The sequence below is a fragment of the Salvelinus fontinalis genome, chromosome 27 (genome assembly GCF_029448725.1).
Source record: "Salvelinus fontinalis isolate EN_2023a chromosome 27, ASM2944872v1, whole genome shotgun sequence".
In the NCBI taxonomy this organism is placed as follows: Eukaryota; Metazoa; Chordata; class Actinopteri; order Salmoniformes; family Salmonidae; genus Salvelinus; species Salvelinus fontinalis.
In genome coordinates, this window is record NC_074691.1 from 1,874,212 (window position 1) to 1,891,881 (window position 17,670).

The 17,670-nt window shown below is 43.0% G+C and overlaps 1 pseudogene; it reads right to left on the minus strand.

Annotated features, from left to right (window-relative positions):
* Positions 1–2,141: 2,141 nt before the first annotated feature.
* Positions 2,142–6,664, minus strand: LOC129825620 (apolipoprotein B-100-like; annotated as a pseudogene).
* Positions 6,665–17,670: the final 11,006 nt, after the last annotated feature.

The window sequence follows — 17,670 nt, forward strand, 5'->3', positions numbered from 1 at the left end:
ACAAATGGATTACTCAAATCGATGGCGCCAAAGAAACTGACTTTTTGGGATATAAAGAAGGATTTTATCGAACAAAACGACACTACATGTTATAGCTAGGACCCATTGGATGACAAATCAGAGGAAGATTTTCAAAAAGTAAGTAAATATTTAAATCGCTATTTGTGAATTTATGAAACCTGTGCCGGTGGAAAAATATTTGGATGTGGGGCACCGCCCTCAAACAATCGCATGACATGCTTTCGCTGTAAAGCCTACTGTAAATCTGACAGTGCAGTTAGATTAACAAGAATTTAAGCTTTCAACCGTCATAAGACACTTGTATGTACCTAAATGTTCAATATCCATAATTTTTATGATTATTTATTTGAATTGTACGCCCTACAGTGTCACCGGAAGTTGTACAGCTAGCGGGACGCCTAGCATTAAGAAGTTTTAACCCTACCTATTTCTACTCCAGACCACTCAACACCCCCTGCAGTTGTTCAGCAGTAAATCCTCACAATCCCAAGTACTTCTCTGCCACTGACACTACAACCTCTATTTTCTGTGACTTTTGATTAATTTCTGCAGTACAATTAACAACCATGGCTATAAATGCTAAATAGCCCACCTTACTGAAACACATTCTTCCCATCACTCTCTCTTGCTCTCTGTCTACTCACAGGAATCCTCTCAGGATCCCTCACCCTATACCCATCTTCCTCTACCACTCTTCACTGCTTCGGCTTATGAAACTTCCTGTATTACTCTAACCCTGGCAACCTCAATCTGTCTTTCTCTCACCGGACACCTCCGATCTTCAGCCCCATGATCACCCCCACAACTAGCATACACAACTTTCTCCACTGATACCACACATTCCTTCGTCTCATGCCCTCCTGCACACTTCTCACATCTTGGCATCTCTCTCCTACACACTGCTGCAATGTTCCCATAACCTCGATACCTAAAACACTGTCATATTTTTGGATAACTGACACTTCCTATCTTGACCTTGTCTGGTAACGACTCTGCATCAAAACTCAGCATGACATATAATGTCTTCTCAGTTTACCCACCAGATCTACGTTTCATCAAACGGCAAGCGTTACAGACACCCGGAGTCTTCAATTTCAACTGCTCATCCTCAAGACTTTTGCCACCCCTGTTATCACTCCTTTCAACAGTACCCTGCAAAGCACGTCACAATTCTTGTTCCTAATCTCGTAATCCAGAGCGCCCTCTGCCTCTGGGCAGAGAAAACACAATAAATAATCACGAGTCACTCCGAGTTTCCTTCACCAACTCAACAGTCCCCAACATCTCCTCCACCCAACCTGACACCACATATGGATCTACCAAACAGTAAGGATCCATTCCCTCTACAAATCTCACTCCCACTGGGACAAAATCATCCTTCTCATCCTTGGGATGAGGCCCGAACTCGGCGATCCTCGTATCCCTGTTTTTGCACTTGACACCCACCTTCCTCACCTCACTACTTCCCTCTACACTCAACTTCTTCTCAGAAGTCATCACTGCACCTGCCACCACATTTAATTCATCCTCACACTCATCCTGTCCCATTTTCTCCTCAATCCTTTCCAAAAGTTCTGTGCGATCCTCCAATCTGTATTCATTCAAAAAATATTCCATGTCAATCAATCAATCAATCAATTTTATTTTATATAGCCCTTCGTACATCAGCTAATATCTCGAAGTGCTGTACAGAAACCCAGCCTAAAACCCCAAACAGCTAGTAATGCAGGTGTCTCCTTTTTTCTTTTCCATAAGTTTCTCCTTTACCAGATCTTGCCATGTGTAGTCCAAACTAGTTGCATTGTAGTTGGGACTACACATGGCAAGGAATGATTATTGTTACCATTTATTTTTGGAGGTGGAAAGTCCACTGGACTTCTTTTACAACAAGTGTGGAACACCTCAGTGATATCTCAGATGTATTCTAAGGTTATCCCCGTCGAGGAGCTTGTCCGCTCCTCTTTGTTCTCGTGGGGAAGTTTACAACTTGATTTGTTTCCTGATCGGGCAGCCTCGTACAGTGTTCGATCCCCCCACATTGTCTCGACGAGGCTCATCATGGGTCTGGGATAGTATTCCCCCCTTTGTGTCTCAGGACCCCCCCCCCCCCCCCCCCCTTGTGGTTGGTGTTGGTGTCAAAGGCACAAACGAAAAGGTCAGACCCTTTATATGAGTTGTAGAACCAATGAACCAATGAATGAATGTTGAACATGATTTTCTGTTAACTAAACTTAAGGCTACAATTTATTGTTCTCCCGATGGAGTTTTCATTGATATCCCAAAAGATGATTTCTAAACCAATTTGTGAGTAGGCAAAATGGAGACTGCATCTGTTTCCCTGTTGTCTCAGGTGCCAGACTTATTATGGACGGAGAGCGACATCTACTGGGGACTACGACAGTGCAAACTCAGTTCATACATATTGATCCCTCCAAAGTATTACATATGAATATTACAATAATAGACATTTAATCTAACTGCACTGTCCAATTTACAGTAGCTATTACAGTGAAAGAATACCATGCCATTGTTTGAGAAGAGTGCACAGTTATGAGCTTAAAATTGATTAAGACACCAATTAGGCACATTTGGGCAGTCTTGATACAATAATTTGAAGAGAAATACAACGGTTCATTGGATCAGTCTAAAACTTTGAACATACACTGCTGCCATCTAGTGGCCAAAATCTAAACAGCGCCAGGGCTGGAATAATACATTATGGCCTTTCTATTGCATTTGAAAGATGATGGTACAAAAAATACAAAACAACGCATGTTTTCTTTCTTTGTATTATTTTTTACCAGATCTAATGTGTTATATTCTCCTACATTCATTTCACATTTCCACAAACTTAAAAGTGTTTCCTTTCAAATGGTATCAAGAATATGCATATCCTTGCCTCAGGTCCTGAGCTACAGGCAGTTAGATTTGGGTATGTCATTTTAGGCGAAAACTGAAAAAAAGGGGCCGATCCTTTTAACTAGGCAAGTCAGTTAAGAACAAATTCTTATTTACAATGATGGCCTACTGGGGATGAGTGGGTTAACTGCCTTGTTCAGGGACAGAATGACAGATTTTTTGCCTTGTCAGCTCGGGGATTCGATCCAGCAACCTTTCGGTTACTGATCCAACGCTCTAACCCTAGTTGACTGGTTTGGTGGTCAATATTATGACAGTCTCTTTCAGAGGATGTTTATACATACTTCAAGGTCTCGGGGTCATTGGAGTGGATGATGTTGTAGATGTGAGAGGTCACAAAGGCCTTGACCAGAGCTTTCTGCTCCTGGACCTCTGGTTTCTGCTCCTGCATCGATGGCTTCAGTATTTCTTCACCAGCTCCAGGTCACTTGCCTCAGGTGTCCTCATCAGAATCAGGTAGGCTGCCAGTCTCTTCTGCACGGCACCCTTATCGTATAAGCTCACTCAATGGAGGTTAGAGCAAACCTGGAAATGAAAACAAAATGGCAGCTAATAAGTCAATGCATTCGAGAAAAGACAATGTGTGCTACAGTATATCAGTGCAGAACCCTTATTCACAAAGAGTTTCACAGTAGGAGTGGTGATATAGGATCAGTTTGCCCCATTTAGATCATAATGAATAACATTATATGGATAAGGGGGTATGTGATCCCAGATCATCACTTTTCTCAGAGACACTTTTTGAATACAGGCCCATTTTATTGATATTTTTTTCATATAGTTTACCTCATCGGTCACAGACAGGCGTCTGAAGGCCTCGATGGCGGCGAGCTGCACCTGCAGGGTTGTGGCGGACTGTCTCATGCACTTCAGCAGGGTGGTCTTCATGATGGCGTCGGCAGCCTCCATGGCCTCTCCAACGTTTCCAACAACCTGGACGCCATTACATAAAGAGAGATTCAGATAAACAAGCAATGATGTCGAACTTTCCATGCCATATGATTAGGTGGGAAGAAGCTGATTGGTTGAGCAACAACATACCCTCAGGGTCAGGAATGTCAGATCCTTCTCTCCAGTGCATTCAGCAGCCAGAAGGGAGGTGAGGAACTCAGACACAGCTGCGATCTTGGGGGTGACTTTGCCCTCAGCCTGGTAGAGCATAGTAACACAAAACAAGAGGGTGGCAATGAACATTTTGACCACAATGTTTATTCAACTAAACTGAAACCATAAGTCATTGTCTGTCACCATTCTTAACCAAGTACAGTATACGTTTGGGACTTTCTGACAACGTTTCCTAGAGAAAACATGATGGGCTTGCTCTGTTTGTACTGACCCATGCTGGGCATGTCTTTGACCAGGAGGCGGGACGGGTGGGGCAGGAGTCCCAGGGCATAGACGGCAGTGTCAACCTCAATAGGTTCAGTCCCAAAGGTCCCAAGGGGCTGGAGCATGGCGCTGCTGCACTCGGGGGTACCACAATGAGCCAGGGCCTGCCAGGTCAGGGTGTGCGACACGGACACCATCTCGGGGACGGCGGGGCTCAAAGTGTCACCCTTCAGTCCACGGAGTTCGGCCACGAGTCTCTGGAAGGTGCTGTCACGCTGGTGGCCCTGGTTGGTCTCGGACATGGGTGTTCAGTTCCCTCATGGTGGCAAGAGCAGCATTTCCGGTTTGGACGACAGCTTTGTCCTCAGCAGCCTCCATGGGCAGACCCTTGAGGTTGGCTTCATCTTCAGAGAGTAAAATAGAAGAAATGTTGTAATGGTCGCCTGGTACAGTACACATACTGTTCATCATTTTGGTAAAAGCTGAGTTGTGTCAAGTTTTTAAGGTTAAACAGTAAAAGGAACTATGAGAGGAAATTCTCACTGTGGTTGAAGACTCTTTCGTTGATCTTGCTAGTCTCTAGGAGAGTCAAAGTCTGTTTCACCAGTGTTGACACTCCATACTCAGTCCTGCATTTGGGAAAGAGGATGGAAGAACATTTGATGAATGACAAACTGGCCAGGATCATATCTTGGCTACCATTATTGCAGACTCAGTATACTATTCACTGGAAAAACTGAGTTTTAATTGTCGGGACTTACTGGTGGGAGAAAGGCAGGAATATGTGCTTCTCAGTGCGGGATCCAGCAGTCATGTGCTTCTTCTGATTGTCAAACTTGTAGTTGCAAGTCTGGGTGCTGCTGATCAGCTTGGACAGTGGGTATTGCTGTTGATGGGGAACCAGAATCAAACACTTCGTCAGGAACAACAATCATGTTGGGTTTATGGTGTAAATTAATACAACTATTATATTCTATTCAAATGTAATGCTTAATCCAATAATTACCAAATGGTTTTTTGTAAAGGATCGCCATCAAATTTGTTTTTTTCCCCCTCCTCTTACCATGCCAGAGATGATAGCCAAGGGGCTGGTGTGATCTTTCTGGGCAATGAAGCTGTCCCATTTGGACAGGTGTCTGGTGACGGTGACGTCAGTGGCTATGTCTTCCCTGGAGTTAACGGCGAAGTCGGTGTCACACTCCGCGAAGGGTGGCCTGAAAGTTGTGAGTTTTTGTAAGAGTGAAAGATTATTATTTATTTTAATAACTTTGATTTATTCAGGGGAACCCAATTGAGACCACGGTCTCGTTTACAATAGTGCCCTGAGGACACAAATGACATCAATACAGCAACAACAACAAAAATATATATAAAAAACTACAAGAAAGCTATAAATACATTACATCAGGTAATTACAACAAGTTATAATAATCAATTGAAACAACACACTTCAGTGAACTCCTTTAGCAGTTTTAAATTGCCCCATCGGCACTAGGCAATCCAGGTGTCATTTGTTTTGTAAGGTATTCCATAACTGTGATGCATTCAAAATAAAGGCGGATTTACCAAATGTTGTGGCGACAAGCGGGACCTCAAGAGTTGACAAACACTGCGAGGGGGGTTGGCATCTCATATTTTATATTTCAAAAGGGAAGTGAGGTATGATGGAAGCTTGTGGAACAGAGCTTTGTAAACAAGATGGTAAATGAAGTGAGCTACAGGACTTCAGCGAGGTCCATACATCCATTTCAGGAGAGGAAGTATCGATTATTAGGTTTACAAAATGTGCTTTGGTATCTGTGTTTCCTGTTCACGACTGTTACTAAAAAGGCTATAAATAGTATATAGATCCAGAATGGTCAACTCCATATAATAGATGGAGCACAGGAGGAGCCATTCTGTCTTGAGACAAGGCTATTAAGGACTTTGACCTGCAGCTTTAGTGTCATTCTAACAACTTGTTGTTTGGTATTTATCACCCTGATATATCACACACAAAATCCAATTGCCTTGATGACCAGACCTATATGGACCTTATGACTGTTATGTTAGGTCACTGAATAATTGGCAGGTGAGGAAATTACTGTTGTCAGCTCTTACCATGTCCTTGTTTTTCTCCTCCTCCAAAGCAGGCACGATTAAGGCAGAGACAATTCCTCTTTTGATGTTCAAGATGGTGGTGGTCTCATCCTCCTCAGGGAAGAGTTTCACACCTCTGTCCCTCAACCATGACCTTCAGGGAGTTCCTGTTCAGGAAAGGGGAGATCATCTTGGTAACTACTTATTTCGTATACTTTGCCTGGAAAGCCTCAGCACCAGCAGCGGGCGTGAACACAGGGGAACCCTCTGTGTCGACGTCAATGACTTCGCTAAGGGAGCGCTCTGTGGTGCACATCGATTTCGAACAGTGAGAAGAAGGAGAAAAGGAATGGTCAGAGGACTGTCCATTTAATGTTCCATTCTATACGGGAGGAATGGAAGTTGAGTGAAAGCACTGAAGAGTTGATTGAGGGCTCTGGGCTCAGCTGTCTGTCACGTACCTTGCAGATGACTTTTGAGTTATTCTTGAGGCTGGTAGATCCATTTACACCATTAAAACTCTGAAAATAAAAACTTCTAAACATTTAATTGGTGTGACCCTTAACGTACACCCTCTCTAACCTGTGAAAAACCCACTAAAACCAAATGAAAAGACCCCATACAATTAATCAAACATGGTATTAACACTACTAACAAAGCTTTCATAACAGGCTGGTTGTGTGTGTGTGTGCTGGTGTATGTGTGGTAAAACATAGGACAAAAACATACAAATGGCCAGGCCTTACTTAATTGGGAGCTCCCTTTATGACCAGATGTGGGTACCTTGATGCCTAATAGATCTGCAGAATTTCACTAACTGCTCTCCCAAGGCAACAGCCTCCGGAAACATTTCAAATGGAGAGATAGGGACACCACATCCTATCCTAAAGACAAAATAAACATTTCGTGAAATCTTAATCAGTCTAAACAATTCAACATTGTAATTCTTACTTTCCATTTTACTTTCCAACTAACTTCCCATTTCCTTTCTTTCACACTTTCTTTGTTACTTTCACAAGTCTACATATCTGTTTACTTTAACTCAGAAGCCCTCTCAATCACCATAACCCGGTACATTTCTCTTCCACTCAAATACTTGTTTCCCACTACAATCTTTCCGTCGAACGTTACTTTACCAGGTGAACAAAACGTTTTCAATTATAGACAAAACAAAACATGTCACTTCTGTTAACAGGGAGGCCACAGTCCTCCCTCCACTCTTGAATAATTAGTGTCTATTATTTTAAGATGAACATGTAATGCGCCAAATTTATAAAATACATTTGCCAATTTCAGAAGGGAAAATATAAACTTTGGAGGGAGCTTTCTAAGGTAACTGGCTTTGCACTGTCCATCAGTCCCCTGTAGATGGCGCTCTTTGTCCATAATAAGTCTGGTGCCTGAGATGGCGTAGACAGGAAATCAGACACTTTCCATTTTGCCTACTCACAAATTGATTTAGAACGTCAAGGTTTGGAAAATAAACATAAACTCCCTCGGGAGTACAATACATTTTAGCCTTAAGTTAAAAAACAAATCTCTACATGTTCAACATTTAACAGGGCATGTGTTTTTTCAAAATGTGTTATCAGGACGGAGGAAATCCCATAAGCATTTATAGTTTTATTGCTTAGGGGTATGTGCAAGTTTGCATATTATTGTTATTATTATTACTTCATCATATCTCCAGTAATCGATTATACACGCATACAATAAAAATAAAAAATCTTCATGTCTTCACAGAATCCATATATAACATTATAAATCTTAGCTACTCACGTCAACACAACTCCATGTGCATTCCAATGACTCTCCGCTGCTGCAAAGTTTGAGCTTTGTAACCATAATTCCCCCCGGAACCCAAAGACTTTGGTTTCCCGGACGTTGCCCGGCTGGTCATCGGAATAATGCACCACGTACCTTGTGATATTACTAAAATGGACAGTGATGGATGGAAACCCCTAGATAACCATTATATATAAAAACGTATTATCCAAATTTCAATCAGTTTATTATGTAAATCTCTTGTTATCCAAAATTCAAATTCTCTCCAATTCTCTCACATAGTACTGTTCCCAAAACACACTAATCAATTTGTTGTTATATACAATTTTTTTTATATAACCAGCAGGAATATTTTCTAATTTCTATCTCAGGGTTAGTTCCTGGGATACCGTAACTCATTTTTTACATTACCTACATTTTATCTAATTACTGATAATATCCTACACCCTAGAGTTTTAATCAGTATCAACATCACTAGTCATAAACCCTTATGAAACAATTCACACCATAGGCTTTTGGCTTAACCTCACTAGTCATAAATGTTCACAGAGTAGTCTCACTAGTCAAAGACGTCCCTTTTACAAAACTCTAGAACTCTGGGGGACCTCTGTCTAGTTCCCTGTAAGTTACAAGAACGTCACTGAGGACTATTTCAGGATCTTTTGTGGACGTTCTCAGGACATGAAATTTACTAGTCCTTAGGATGGTCCCAAGGGAACGTTCTCTGAGAGACCTTTTTTATTTTTATTTTTATTTTTTATTATTCCCCGCGACCCTACCACCAATCCCCCAATTGGAGTAAACTTATAAACACTTCTGCTTTTACCTTCAATTTCTACATCTTATACCTATCTTACAGACACAGTCCACTTTACAATAGTTCTCTCTTATTTGTTCTTAGTCCTTCCTCTATTTCTGTTGTCCATCCAATTTTATTTCCACTTGTAACTGTGCTATTTCACAAAAGCTCCGCACCTATACACATTTCACAGATCCCGTATGCCCTATATTGTTTATCTTGTTATTAGTCCTACCCTTCAGGTCCACCCAACCCCTCCCATCTATCTTCCAACATCATCCATTTCGGATTTCTATTTGCCATACATTTCTCAACTGTGCTGTGATGCTTCACAAAAGACCTGAACCTTCCTATTCTCATAGCTTCTACAGATTGTAAATTAAAAATAAACATCTTTGCCAAAATAATTATTATATTATTGATTGATTGACTATGGCTTTTCAAATCCCCCAGTATTGCTATCTGTAGCGTTAGTTTTAGGCAAATGTTGCAATTCTTCAGCCATTCCTGGACCTGTGACCAAAAACGAGCTACATATGGACAATACCAAAATAAATGATCTAATGACTCTGCCTCCTCACAACAGAATCTGCAGAGCTGGGAAGATTGTATACCCCATATATATAACATTCTATTAGTTGCAAGAATTTTGTACAGTAATTCTCTGAGAGACCTTTGTCTAATTCCCAGTAACTTACCAGGATTTCACTGAGGACCATGTCAGGACCTATTGAGGACAATCTCAGGACTTTTATTTTACTAGTCCTTAGGACATTGAATGATGGTCCCAAAGGGAAAGTTCTCTGGGGGATGTTTATTTATTTCCCTGTAAGTCAACAGCATGTCACTGACAACCATGTCAGGACATTTTGAGGATGTTCTCTGGACTTAAATTTTACAAGTCCTTACGACGTTGCCTGATGGTCCCAAGGGAACATTCTCTGAGAGACCTTTGTCTAGTTAAATGTAAGTTCACAAGACATCACTTAGGACCATGTCAGGACCTTATTAGGATGTTCTCAGGACTTTCATTTTACTAGTCCTTAGGTCGTCGCGGGATGGTCCCACGGGAACGTTCTCTGGGACCTTTATTTTGTTCCCTGAAAGTCACCAGAATGTTACTGAGGACCATGTCAGGACCTTTTCAGGACTTTCTCAGGACATAAAATGTACTAGTCCTTAAAACGTTGCGTGACGATTCCAAGGGAACGTTCTCTGGGGGACCTTTGTCTAGTTCCCTGCAAGTTACCAAGATGTCACTGAGGACAATGGGAGGATCTTTTGAGGACGTTCTCAGGACATAAAACGTACTAGTTCTTAGGACATTGCGTGATGGTCCCAAGTGAATGTTCACTGCGGGACCTTTGTCTAGTTCCCTGTAAGTTACAAGGACGTCACTGAGGACCATGTACGCACCTTTTGAGGACGTTCTCAGGACATAAAATGTACTAGTCCTTAGGACGTTGTATGATGGTCCCAAGGGAACGTTCTCTGAGAGACCTGTGTCTACTTCCCGGTATGATACCAGGACGTCACTGAGGACCATGTCAGTACCTTTTGAGGACGTTCTCAGGACTTTTATACTACTAGTCCTTAGGACATTGAGTCATGGTCCCAAGGGAATGCTCTCTGAGGGACCTTTGTTTAGTTCCCTGTAAGTTCCCAAGACGACACTGAGGACCATGTCAGGACCTTTTAAGGACGTTCTCAGGATTTTAATTTTACTAGTCCTTAGGATGTCGCAGATTGGTCCACGGGAACGTTCTCTGGGCAACCTTTGTCTAGTTCCCTGTAAGTTACAAGGACGTCACTGAGGACTATGTCAGGATCTTTTGCGGACGTTCTCAGGACATAAAATGTACTAGTCCTTAGGACGTTGCGTGATGGTCCCAAGGAAACATTCTCTGAGAGACCATTGTCTAGTTCCCAGTAAGTTAACAGTACGTCACTGAGGACCATGTCAGGACCTTTTGAGGACATTCTCAGGACTTTTATTTTACTAGCCCTCAGGACGTTGAGTGAAGTTCCCAAGGGAATGTTCTCTGGGATACCTTTATTTAGTTCCCTGTAAGTCACCAGGATGTTACTGAGGACCATTTCAGGACCTTTTGAGGACGTTCTCAGTACATAAAATGTACTAGTTCTTAAGATGTTGCGTGACGATTCCAAGGGAACGTTCTCTGGGGGACCTTTGTCTAGTTCCCTGCAAGTTACCAAGATGTCACTGAGGACAATGGGAGGATCTTTTGAGGACGTTCTCAGGACATAAAACGTACTAGTTCTTAGGACATTGCGTGATGGTCCCAAGTGAATGTTCACTGCGGGACCTTTGTCTAGTTCCCTGTAAGTTACAAGGACGTCACTGAGGACCATGTACGCACCTTTTGAGGACGTTCTCAGGACATAAAATGTACTAGTCCTTAGGACGTTGTATGATGGTCCCAAGGGAACGTTCTCTGAGAGACCTGTGTCTACTTCCCGGTATGATACCAGGACGTCACTGAGGACCATGTCAGTACCTTTTGAGGACGTTCTCGGGACTTTTATACTACTAGTCCTTAGGACATTGAGTCATGGTCCCAAGGGAATGCTCTCTGAGGGACCTTTGTTTAGTTCCCTGTAAGTTCCCAAGACGACACTGAGGACCATGTCAGGACCTTTTAAGGACGTTCTCAGGATTTTAATTTTACTAGTCCTTAGGATGTCGCAGATTGGTCCACGGGAACGTTCTCTGGGCAACCTTTGTCTAGTTCCCTGTAAGTTACAAGGACGTCACTGAGGACTATGTCAGGATCTTTTGCGGACGTTCTCAGGACATAAAATGTACTAGTCCTTAGGACGTTGCGTGATGGTCCCAAGGAAACATTCTCTGAGAGACCATTGTCTAGTTCCCAGTAAGTTAACAGGACGTCACTGAGGACCATGTCAGGACCTTTTGAGGACATTCTCAGGACTTTTATTTTACTAGCCCTCAGGACGTTGAGTGAAGTTCCCAAGGGAATGTTCTCTGGGATACCTTTATTTAGTTCCCTGTAAGTCACCAGGATGTTACTGAGGACCATTTCAGGACCTTTTGAGGACGTTCTCAGTACATAAAATGTACTAGTTCTTAAGATGTTGCTTGATGGTCCCAAGAGAACGTTCTCTGAGAGACCTTTGTCTAGTTACCTGTAAGTTCCCAAGACGTCACTGAGGACCATGTCAGGACCTTTTAATGATGTTCTCAGGACTTTAATTTTACTAGTCCTTAGGATGTCGCGGGATGGTCCCAAGGGAACGGTCTCTGGGGGACCTTTGTCTAGTTCACTCTAAGTTACACGGACGTCCCTGAGGACTATGTCAGGATCTTTTGTGGATGTTCTCATGACATAAAATGTACTAGTCCTTAGGACATTGCGTGATGGTCCCAAGTAAACGTTCTCTGTGGGACCTTTGTCTAGTTCCCTGTAAGTTACGAGGATGTCACTGAGGACCATGTCAGGACCTTTTGAGGACATTCTCAGAGTTTTATTTTACCAGTCCTTAGGATGCTGTGTGATGGTCCAAAGGAATATTCTCTGGGGGCCTGTGTCTAGTTCCCTGTAAATTCAAATCCCAGGTGAGGACAAATAAACTTAAAAAATGTAATTATGTACAGTTGAAGTCGGAAGTTTACATACACCTTAGCTAAATACACTTAAACTCAGTTTTTCACAATTCCTGACATTTAATTATAGTATATATTCCCTGTCTTAGGTCAGTTAGGATCACCACTTTATTTTAAGAATGTGAAATGTCAGAATAATGGTAGAGAGAATGATTTATTTCAGCTTTTATTTATTTCATCACATTCCCAGTGGGTCAGAAGTTTACATACACTCAATTAGTATTTGGTAGCAGTGCCTTTAAATGGTTTGCTTTGGTCAAATGTTTTGGGTAGCCTTCCACAAGCTTCCCACAATAATTTGGGTGAATTTTGGCCCATTCCTCCTGACAGAGCTGGTGTAACTGAGTCAGGTATGTGGGCCTCCTTGCTCGCACACACTTTTTCAGTACTGCCCACAAATTTTCAATGGAATTGAGGTCACTCCAATACCTTGACTTTGTTGTTCTTAAGCCATTTTGCCACAACTTTGGAAGTATGCTTGGGGTCATTGTCCATTCAGAAGACCCATTTGCGACCAAGCTTTAACTTCCTGACTGATGTCTTGAGATGTTGCTTCAATATAGCCACATAATTTTCCAACCTCATGTTGCCATCTATTTTGTGAAGTTCACCAGTCCCGCCTGCAGCAAAGCACCCCCACAACATGATGCTTGCAAGCCGAAGAACACCAACACTTTATATGGCCAAACAGTTCTATTTTTGTTTCATCAGACCAGAGCACATTTCTCCAAAAAGTACGATCTTTATCCCCATGTGCAGTTGCAAACCGTAGTCTGGCTTTTTATGGCGGTTTTGGACCAGTGGCTTCTTCCTTGCTGAGCAGCCTTTCAGGTTATGTCGATATTGGACTCGTTTTACTACGCATATAGATAATTTTGTACCTGTTTCCTCCAGCATCTTCACAAGGTCCTTTGCTGTTATTCTGGGATTGATTTGAACTTTTCGCACCAGAGTACGTTCCTCTCTAGGAGACAGAACGCGTCTCCTTCCTTTGCAAAAAATATAACATAATTTGCAAATAAATTCATAAAAAATCCTACAATGTGATTTTCTGGAATTTTTTTTCTCATTTTGTCTGTCATAGTTGAAGTGTACCTATGATGACAATTACAGGCCTCTCTCATCTTTTTAAGTGGGAGAACTTGCACAATTGGTGGCTGACTAAATACTTTTTTGCCCCACTGTAACTCACATTACACCTCGTTACTGTTGCCAAGCCCATCAAGGACCTGATTGGTGAACCTGTCTATTGGCAAGGTAAGGGATACCTACACACAGTGCTTTCATCTTACATATTTTACACACTTTGACATACATGATTACATTGTGCATGTTCATTTATACAGTAATTATGATTCAACACGTCTTCACCTGGGATTTGAACTCACAACCTCTTGGTTCATGGCATTCAGATCTTCCTGCTACACCACCATGTCTGTTAATTATCAGTTAAAAATGGTCTATTGACGCACCCAAGCATCAATGTAAGTTACATAACAAAAAAATATGCATCAAAATCCTTCGATTTAAGCTGGAGATATGTTTTTTTGCATGGCCTACGTCTCAATCCACCACATCTGCCTATGTTGGCCTTCCGCATCTGAGGTGGAAGGTGGACGAGCTACAGCGACACAACCGGTCTTTGTGATGTCAAAGAGCACGAACACGTCCCCGGATGTTAATGTTTTACTTCATTTTCTCTGTTCATTCAAACACGGGAAAAAAGTGATTCAAATGCTTAATGCTCTTTTTACGACACTATTTTGGGAAACAATGCAAAGAAAGGTTGCCAAAGGAGAATGTGGGAAACCTTTTTATAAAAGTAGTTTCCGTGTAACACTAGGTTTATTACTCCTGTATTACTCCTGGTCCATACATGGCCCTATTAGATGTTTGAAGGGATACAGTTCAGATTATATATGAATTATATGAATATGCATGACTTGAGACTGATGCATTTATTTACTGTGTTCTATTAGGTCTAGATGCACGGTCGAGAGTGCTTGCAGAGGATGAGATAGACATTTGGAGAGGAAGAACCCGATGGTCACTCCGACGGAGCTCTAGAGTTTCTCTGTTGAGATGGGAGAGCCTTCCAGAAGGACAACCATTACTGCACCACTCCACCAATCAGGCCTTTATGGTAGAGTGGCCAGACGGAAGCCACTCCTCAGTAAAAGGCACATGACAGCCCGCTTGGAGTTTGCCAAAAGGCATCTAAAGACTCTCAGACCATGAGAAACAAGATTCCCTGGTCTGGCAAAACCAAGATTGAACTCTTTGGCCTGAATGCCAAGCATTACATATGGAAGAAACCTGGCTCCATCCCTAAGGTGAAGCTTGGAGGTGGCAGCATCATGCTGTGGGGATGTTTTTCAGCGACAGGGACTGGGAGACTAGTCAGGATCGAGGCAATATGAACGGAGCAAAGTACAGAGAGATCCTTGATGAAAACCTGCTCCATAGTTCTTTGGACCTCAGACGGGGGCGATGGTTCATCTTCCAACAGGACAACAACCATAAGCCCACAGCCAAGACAATGCAGGAGTGGCTTCGGGACAAGTCTTTTAATGTCCTTGAGTGGCCCAGCCAGAGCCCGGACTTGAACCCGATCGAACATCTCTGGAGAGACCTGAAAATGGCTGTGCAGCAACGCTCCCCATCCAACCTGACAGAGTTTGAGAGGCTCTGCAGAAAATAATGGGAAAAACTCCCCAAATACAGGTGTGCCAAGCCTGTAGAGTCATACCCAAGAAGACTCAAGACTGTAATTGGTGCCAAAGGTGCTTCGACCTAGGTACTGAGTAAAGGGTCTGAATACTTATGTAAATGTCATATTACATTTTTTCATTTTAATACCTGTTTTTGCTTTGTCATTGTGTGTAGATTGATGAGGGGGGGGGGAGGGGGGGGACAATTTAATCCATTTTAGAATAAGGCTGTAACATAACAAAATGTAGAAAAAGTCAAGGGGTCTGAATACTTTCTGCACTGTACCTATCCAGGCGTTGTAAGATCTGGCAGGTTTCAGGGCCTGAACACCCCAGTAATTCTGCTCATAGATTATGCATGAATGAAATACACATTGACACAATCACCCAGCTCAAAACGGGAGGTTTAAAAAACACTGACGTAGTTTAGCACAATTTTCCAAAGTCCCAGAGCACGTCTTTAACTATTTACTATAGTAAAGTAGTCCGAACTTCTTAGAACATTAATAATGAGTGTAATAGGCTACGGTTGCACGACTAAAACCTAAAGTTTAAACAAATCCAGAATGTGCAGTTAAATACCCACACCCATCAGCTAACCTGCCATTTGACCACATACACTGCTCAAAAAAATAAAGGGAACACTTAAACAACACAATGTAACTCCAAGTCAATCACACTTCTGTGAAATCAAACTGTCCACATGCTGTTGTGCAAATGGAATAGACAGAAGGTGGAAATTATAGGCAATTAGCAAGACACCCCCCAAAACAGGAGTGATTCTGCAGGTGGTGACCACAGACCACTTCTCAGTTCCTATGCTTCCTGGCTGATGTTTTGGTCACTTTTGAATGCTGGCGGTGTTCTCACTCTAGTGGTAGCATGAGACGGAGTCTACAACCCACACAAGTGGCTCAGGTAGTGCAGTTCATCCAGGATGGCACATCAATGCGAACTGTGAAAAAAAGGTTTGCTGTGTCTGTCAGCGTAGTGTCCAGAGCATGCAGGCGCTACCAGGAGACAGGCCAGTACATCAGGAGACGTGGAGGAGGCCGTAGGAGGGCAACAACCCAGCAGCAGGACCGCTACCTCCGCCTTTGTGCAAGGAGGTGCACTGCCAGCGCCCTGCAAAATGACCTCCAGCAGGCCACAAATGTGCATGTGTCTGCTCAAATGGTCAGAAACAGACTCCATGAGGGTGGTATGAGGGCCCGACGTCCACAGGTGGGGGTTGTGCTTACAGCCCAACGCCGTGCAGGACGTTTGGCATTTGCCAGAGAACACCAAGATTGGCAAATTCGCCACTGGCGCCCTGTGCTCTTCACAGATGAAAGCAGGTTCACACTGAGCACATGAGCACATGTGACAGACGTGACAGAGTCTGGAGACGCTGTGGAGAACGTTCTGCTGCCTGCAACATCCTCCAGCATGACCGGTTTGGCGATGGGTCAGTCATGGTGTGGGGTGCCATTTCTTTGTGGGGCCGCACAGCCCTCCATGTGCTCGCCAGAGGTAGCCTGACTGCCATTAGGTACCGAGATGAGATCCTCAGACCCCTTGTGAGACCATATGCTGACATGCACATTTGTGGCCTGCTGGAGGTCATTTTGCAGGGCTCTGGCAGTGCACCTCCTTGCACTAAGGCGGAGGTAGCGGTCCTGCTGCTGGGTTGTTGCCCTCCTACGGCCCCCTCCACGTCTCCTGATGTACTGGCCTGTCTCCTGGTAGCGCCTGCATGCTCTAGACACTACGCTGACAGACACAGCAAACCTTTTTGCCACAGTTCGCATTGATATGCCATCCTGGATGAACTGCACTACCTGAGCCACTTGTGTGGGTTGTAGACTCCGTCTCATGCTACCACTAGAGTGAGAACACCGCCAGCATTCAAAAGTGACCAAAACATCAGCCAGGAAGCATAGGAACTGAGAAGTGGTCTGTGGTCACCACCTGCAGAATCACTCCTGTTTTGGGGGGTGTCTTGCTAATTGCCTATAATTTCCACCTTTTGTCTATTCCATTTGCACAACAGCATGTGAAATTTATTGTCAATCAGTGTTGCTTCCTAAGTGGACAGTTTGATTTCACAGAAGTGTGATTGACTTGGAGTTACATTGTGTTGTTTAAGTGTTCCCTTTATTTTTTTGAGCAGTGTATTTGACCCAGCAGTTACAATTACGTTCCCTCTACTGTATCTGTATATGAGTGTGGATTGTTCTATATCCAAGCATGAGTGGCCTATTGGACATACATATTCGAGTATTTATTATTGTACGCCCGTACATAAATACACAGATTCCATTGACGGAAAATGGTCGTTTATTATAGCCTAGCAAATGCCACTCAAAGGCAGCTAAACTAAATACGACTGCAATTTGTTG